The sequence below is a fragment of the Homalodisca vitripennis genome, chromosome 1 (assembly GCF_021130785.1).
Source record: "Homalodisca vitripennis isolate AUS2020 chromosome 1, UT_GWSS_2.1, whole genome shotgun sequence".
Taxonomy (NCBI): Eukaryota; Metazoa; Arthropoda; class Insecta; order Hemiptera; family Cicadellidae; genus Homalodisca; species Homalodisca vitripennis.
In genome coordinates this window covers 29,358,782-29,366,486 of record NC_060207.1, presented here as the reverse complement: position 1 = coordinate 29,366,486, position 7,705 = coordinate 29,358,782, and positions in this window count along the sequence as shown.

Genomic DNA, 7,705 nt, shown 5'->3' with positions numbered 1-7,705 from the left:
GCAACAGCCAATTAATTTTTTTTTTATTAATGTTTCGGAACGGAGCGGGTTTTAAATCTCAGTTTCACCACTCTCTATTTTTGGGTTGCTTCTCTTATTAATGTGTTAATTTATTTATTTGCGGTACTTTGGTATTATCCAAAGATCACTATTTTTTAAAGTTTTTCGTATCGGGAACCTAAAAAAATCGACATTATTAGATACAACAGACTTTATTTAATTTACTGTGAAAATTAAATGTCATTGTAAAATATCGGTTCTTGTTTTCTGTCTCCCAAAAGAAAAAGACGACGGCGAGAAGGAGGCCACTTTATTCCCATTTACCATGGGTTATTACGGAATATAAGTAGATTTAGATTAGGTTATCATAAATATGTTATCCAACGTTATCCCCGTACATCTGGCGAAAACATACATCACTCTAGATAGAACCCAAATTTAAGTTCAGATCAGGTGAGCGCTCGTTATTTTTGTATATTTGTAATACGTACGGTACGCATGTATTTACCTACTTATACAGTCAAATAACAAATAGTAGATGAAGACAGAGGGCCACCTTCTCTCCAAAATTTCTTCCGTTTGGGAGGCGGAAAACAAAAACTAATCTTCATGACGTGTAATTTTCACAGTTGGTGAAAAATAATGTGTTCTTTCTAATAATGTAGTTTTTTAGGTTCTCAGTAACGGTTTAAAGTGTTTCAAATTCTTTTTTTACTTTATAAAGCAAAATGTTATAGAAAGCTAATAGCAGTTGCCCGCGGCTTCGCACGCAATTTCCCGTTGAAAAACAGTACCCTATATTCACGTATTCTTTTTCTATCACATTCTAAACATTGCTGAGATAATTGATAGTCGTTCCTTCGTGAGCCTCTTGGGCGCATTATGAAGGTATGTGCCATATTTCCTGCCTCTATCTTTCGTGGTTTTTGCTAGGTGTTGATAAGTTATTCAGAACAATTAATTTATATGGATGAATCTCGATAAACTAATTAGGTTAAAAGAATCAAATTCTGTCTGTTAAATTAATGTTCTGTCTAAGATATGTCCAGTATTATTGAGGAGTGTGCCTTCAAGAAAATGTATCAACGAAAACCAATTTCGATCATAAGGCGTCTTCTTTCGGCTCTTTTCATTTACCTTCGATCTAACCAAATTCGATTACATTATATGCAAACATTAACGGATTTGTACAATGAGGTTGTTTTCATAATAGCGTTTAATAGTATTTTCTTTGCATTAGATAGTTTATTGATAATTGGTACAATCTAAATTTAAAATTAGGCAATGACGTCTTCTATGCAACCTGCATTACACTACTGATCAAGCACTTTACAATAACATTTTTCTAAATTTTAAATGTAAACAAATGTTTCTGCCTCTCTGATGAATTTCAGCTGAAAGTATTAACATCTATTAAGTATCAGTTTGCTTTGTATTACGTGTCGTAGCGCAGTCTGTCGGATCCAATATAAAACACTCAAACATAAACAACAATTTATAATAAAAACTAGCTGTTACCCACGGCTTCGCACGCAAATATTAAGAACCGAAGTCGTTATATTACTTAGTAAAAGCAATTATGCGCGATTGGCTGCGGGTAACAGCTAGTTCGTCAATAAATTCGTAGTATTTTATAACGAAAACTCTTCATTTTCAATAAAATACCAATTACAACCAAATACCCACGGCTTTGCACACAATTTCCTACAGAAAAATTGGGACATAGGAGGCATATTTCTTTTGAACGTCGTTATTACCCTTCTGAAATAAATGATAGTCACTGAAATATACTCATGATCTATTTAAGATTTAAATTTTAAAACAGTCTCAATATGCACCTGTGAAATAACTGGAATTTTTCTCCAATATTCTATTTTTTTGTATACAATTGAACTATATTAGACCATCGTGGACAGGAGTCAAAAAGTCGGAATTCATTAGCTCACATACGATGTAATAAACGATGGCGCTCAATGTAATTTTGAAACGAAAATAGGCATATTTTAGGTACATATTATTACAGTCTAATGATTATGAGCTTCAGATGTTTTAAAGCGAAATTGCGTATGGTTTTTATTTTAGGCTTTGCGCGTGTATCACTTCTGGATCGAATTAGTTATATCTCCGATGCCATGATTGAGCTTGCTTTGTTGTCTCGATTGAGAGAATATGTACACACGGAGTTTTGAGAACCATACTTCTATAAAAAAAAAAAAAAAAACAACTAAGGTTGGTTTTATAACATTCTTTATATTTGTAGCCAACGTAAGATAGTAATTTTGATATCTGCATTGCTCTTCTGATCAAGCACGAGCATGGTTTATATTAGATAAATATTGCAGTTAAAGGTGAATTTTTACGTCAAATTTGAATTGTATTATCTGGATAGTAAAGTCTATGTTTAACAGTGATTGCAGAAACAGTTGAAACCAAATTTGCTGTTTCTCTTAAGCTTACTCTATGCTTTCAAACTATAAGTGTAAAGAAATTTAAAATAGTAATTAAATGATATAAACATATATATCTTTTGTCGCATTATATATGTTTACAAAGAACAGCTGATTAAATCTGAAAAGGCTCTTTCACTTAATAACATATGTTTGCTGCAATGCATTTCTTACGGGTATTTCTGTAACTTTTAGAGACCAGTGGGGCGGAATCCTGAATCGGGAACGGGATAAAAAGTATCCTATGTTCTTTTCCCAGTTCTTAGCTACCTCCCTACCAATTTTCAGCCAAATCGGATCAGCCGTTCTTGACTTATAAATAGTGTAACTAACACGACTTTCTTTTATATATATAGATTAATTAAATAAACTATTTAAATTGGACCAAATTGTGAATCTAAACCATTCTCGAACACACAAAAAATTTCATCAAAATCAGTCCAGTCGTTTAAGAGGAGTTCAATCACATACACACGAACACAAGATATATATATATATATATATATATATATATATATATATATATATATATATAAAGATAAAAAGTTATTTAATCATTAACACTAATTAATTTGTTAAGTTTAGGCTACATGTATGTATGTACATTTATGTATATATTCTCCTTAAAATATTTTATCGTTTGATTATTATTATTATTTGATTTTTAAGTATCAACAGAAATGAATGTTTATGCTTACATATTGTATATTTATTTTAAAACTTTAGTCTGCCATTCAAATAAGTTAATATTTTGCTGATACATCGTCAGGGTGATGGGCCAGTCGTCAGTTTAATTGTGTATTTTGTGTGAATGTGTACTGTTTTTGGAATGTATGTGTGAATGTATGTTGTGCTAGGGTTGCCCTCAATTCCGTGGCAGTTGGTGTCACCGGCCGCTCGCTGCCCGTGCTGTCGGGATGGGGTCCCTGACTGACGGTCCCGCCCACGGCGATAGCGCTCCCCCTCTCACAAATTATCTGCCGATCACTTTCTCCCTACGAAAATGTTGTAAAGGCAGCTCACGTTAATACTCAATCGCTTCTTTAGCAAATGGACGATTTTAGAACAACATTTCGCACTTCACAGTTTGATTTAATTCTAGTTTCAGAGACTTGGCTCAAACCTTGTTTGAGTGACAGGGCTGTTGAGTTAATGCGATACTCTTTGTACAGGAATGACCGTCTACATAAGAGTGGCGGAGGCGTCGCCGTTTATGTCAAGTATCACCTCCCTGTTTCTATTCTTCTATCCTCTGATACATCAAGAGCAGGATGGTCAGAATACAAGTTTATGCATGTTAGTGTTAACAGATCACGCATCTTAGTTGCTGTTTGCTACAGAGCTCCTAACCTTGGTTATCTTGGTGAATTCGGACATGGACCTCTTAACCTCTTGGCTCGCTACAGTCATGTCATTGTAATGGGAAACTTGAATACTGGTTTACTTGGACCAGTCTCGTACGATTAAAACTTTTTTATTAGATATGTTTTTTCCATGTAGGCTAATATGACTATACTACCACTTCATGCCACTCATTATACTGCTGCTACCGACACCTGGCTGGACATAATAGCTGTCGGTGATTCGACCCTCATTGCGCACCACGGACAACTTCCTGCCCCGGGACTTTTAAAACAAGACTTTATATTTTGCATCTAAAAATTCTTCTTCCCAAACTCACTCAAAAGTCCATTAAATTCAGAAACTACAAAAAACATTGATCTTGACCTTCTTCTTATCAATACTTACAATATTTCCTAGCATTAAATACATTTTTCTGATAACGTGAACGATATATGGTTTTTCAATTTAATTCCATAATACTTAAGCTAGTACAAACGTGTAATAAAAAGCCTGCTCTCTGGATTACTGAATTTATTCATCATCTGCAAAAACAGAGAGATGCCGTTTACCGTAAGGCTAAGCGAACAATGAATCAGCATAATTGGAGTTTATATAAAATACTGGGAAATCAGACATTGCAACAAATAGAAATTCCAAAATTAGATTTTACTACAATTCTCTCTCTCAGAAACAATCAACTAAAACCTTGTGGACGAAACTGAAGGAGCCGGGAGTGGGCAAATCTGATAGTAACCAACAAGCCCATTTAAATCCATATGTAACCAATACATTTTTTGCTAATGTTCCTACCAATCTGTCCCGTGCTCGTGATCATGTCATAGAGCTAGAGGCTGCTCCGCTTGACAGACCTGCTCATCGGTTTTCTTTCACTCCGGTGACTTTGAGGGTAAGGTGTTCAGGGCGGTCATGAGGATATTATCTAGCAATGTAGTCTGGGCCGACAACATCCCAATTATAATCATCAAGGGCACTCTGCCAGTCACACTTCCAGTTATTACTGCAATATTTAATAAATCTTTAATGTCCTCCACCTTTCCAGACATATGGAAGCGTGCTCAAATCCGTCCCCTGAGTAAGTGTTCTTCCCACAAATCTAAATCTGATTTAAGACCTATCAGTATATTACCATTTAAGTATTTAGAAAGATAGTCCACCAACAATTCTTCCGTTCTATTGACAGTAGCAAAATTTTGTCAATGTTCCAATCTGGATTTCATCCATACCACAATACTGCCACAGCCCTTCTAAAAATTACAGAAGATATAACACTTGCTATGGATAAACGACCCTCTTTTGCTGATCAAATTGAAAAAAGTATGGTTTCCTTAATGGTTGTGTCAAGTGGGTAGGTTCATAACTCTCTGAAATGCAGCAGTGTGTTAGGACCACCGGGCGGTGCTCCGAGTGGAGACTTGTCACCCGAGGGGTGCCCCAGGGTTCTGTCTGTACTTGGACCACTTTTTCACTCTATATTGATGACATAACTACTAACATCCGACACTCAAAGTTCCATCTGTAGGCTGACGATTTACAAGTTTACCGCCACTTTTTACCTACTGAGATAGATACCTGTGTACAACTAATGAACTCTGATATTGATTCAATAGCTAACTGGACTTGCAGACATGGACTAAAACTAAATGAAACTAAAACTAACTGTATATTAATAGGCTATAAAATCTTATTAAGAAAATCGACATCAATACTATTCCAAAGCTGATACTGGAGAACAAAGAATTAGTTTACAACGGAAAAGTAAAAAAACCTGAGAATAATTATCAAGAAAAACCTAGGATGGGCTGAGCAGGTGTCGCTGATGTGTAACAGGTATTTTGTTTGTGTACATGGTCTCAAGCGGTTTGCTCAATTTGCCGTTGGATGTCAGAGTAGTGCTGGTGAAGACTCTAGTTTTGCCTCACTTCAATGACGGTGATCAATGACATGTCTGTTGAGCTTTTTAATCAAATTTAGCGTGCACAGAATTTTTGTATTCGGTTCATTCTGAATTCAAGACGTGATGATCATGTATCTCCTTATTTTGAGCAATTATCCCAATTAAAATCCAAATAACTTAAATATCTTCATTTACTTATACTGTTGCACGCAATAATCATAATGGGTGTCCAAGTTATTTGGCCCAACATTGTGTTTTTATGTCTGATATTAGTGCTCATAGAACTCGTAGGGGTACATCTTTTTTTTTATCAATTCCAATTCATCGAACAGCCTTATATAACAAATATTTCACTATTTCCGCTTGATCGTGGAAAGATCTCCCAGATAATATCATAATTATTGACGATCACGATCGCTTTGGGGCTGAAGTTAGGGCCCTTCTGCTGCAGACTCGGCGGGAGTGACGGTTGGTGGTTCTTATGGTCGCACTTGGGGTAACTGCACGTAAGCTGAGTGAATGGAGAATGAAAGCTGAAAAGGATGTCATAAATTCAATTAGTTGATTATTGTATTAGAGATAGTTTTGTTGTAGTTGAATCAATATACTCCATTTTTAATTTTGTAAATATAAAAATATATGTTGTATCGTAATTAATTATTAAAGAAATTTAGTTTTGCATGCCATTTACGACATTGTAATGGGAATGATTTTATTTTCTTTTTCTGTGGTTAGAGGTTAAGTTGGAATAGAGAACTTTTTAGTCCTAACTTCGCCTCTATAAATAAAGTAATTTTTCATTTAATTTCATCATTTGCAAAGCCTCAATTCAATACGGGTGTTTTCTACTTATATCACTATGCAGTTGAATACAATCTTTATGTATTCCCAAATATATGCAAATATATGCAAATAATGTTTTCCCAAAGTCCAAATTTACTTTTGTGAGAAAACAAGAATGAATTTTCTTTTCAGTGAATTTTCTTTATATAACTTCACCACTTAACATCCATCATTTTAGAGTTTAATATTATTGATTAAACCATTGCTGTTAGAAATATTCTAAAGAGTAAAAAATGTAATATAAAAGTATTTATAAAACATCCATAGATTAATAATGGAGAAATAAAATTCTAATTGTGGAGAAATATAAAGAATAAAAACGTCTCAAAGTTACATTTTTATCTGAAATCATGGAAAAATAAAATTTTATCCATTCGTTATAATTAAGTTGACAACTATATAGGAATCTGTGGTCATTTTGAGAATTAGTAAGTACATATTTTTGTTGTTGAGAAAGTAGATTCAGTTCCTGATTTAAAATTTGCTGTACCACTTTATGTTTAAAATTCCAATGGTAACACTTAAAATTTTATGTGCATCACCAAATCACCATTTATGTGTAGTTAACTACACTATTATCTGTTGAATGTTTGCTTTTTGCATCAACAGAGTAAGATGTCACCTGAAGTTGAGTTACAATGTTTCAACATTTATTTACCATGATAATAAAATATAACAAAAGAATGTTTGCTTTTTGCATCAACAGAGTAAGATGTCACCTGAAGTTGAGTTACAATGTTTAAACATTTATTTACCATGATAATAAAATATAACAAAAGATTATGCAGTACAATGTATCTTTATTTGTGAATACATAGGCAGAAACTAACATGAATAATATAAATCACATTTAAAACAATAGGTCCACAGTTAGAGAATACAATATACTAGATATAATAATAATATTATTATACGAGTACTTTTTTAATAAATATATAAACTGACATAATGCAAAATGTGTTTTTGAACATCTACTTATGTAGTATTGTATACTGTTATAAATGATTTTATGTATGGTTTTTTGTTAATCTAAAAGTTGTTTCAACTCAAATAGTTGATCCAATGGCACACTCAGAAATCTTCTGTATCCGAAACAACGTAGAGTCGCGAGTATGGAAACCTCCACATACTAGTAGGGGGGGGGGGTCCAGGGAAG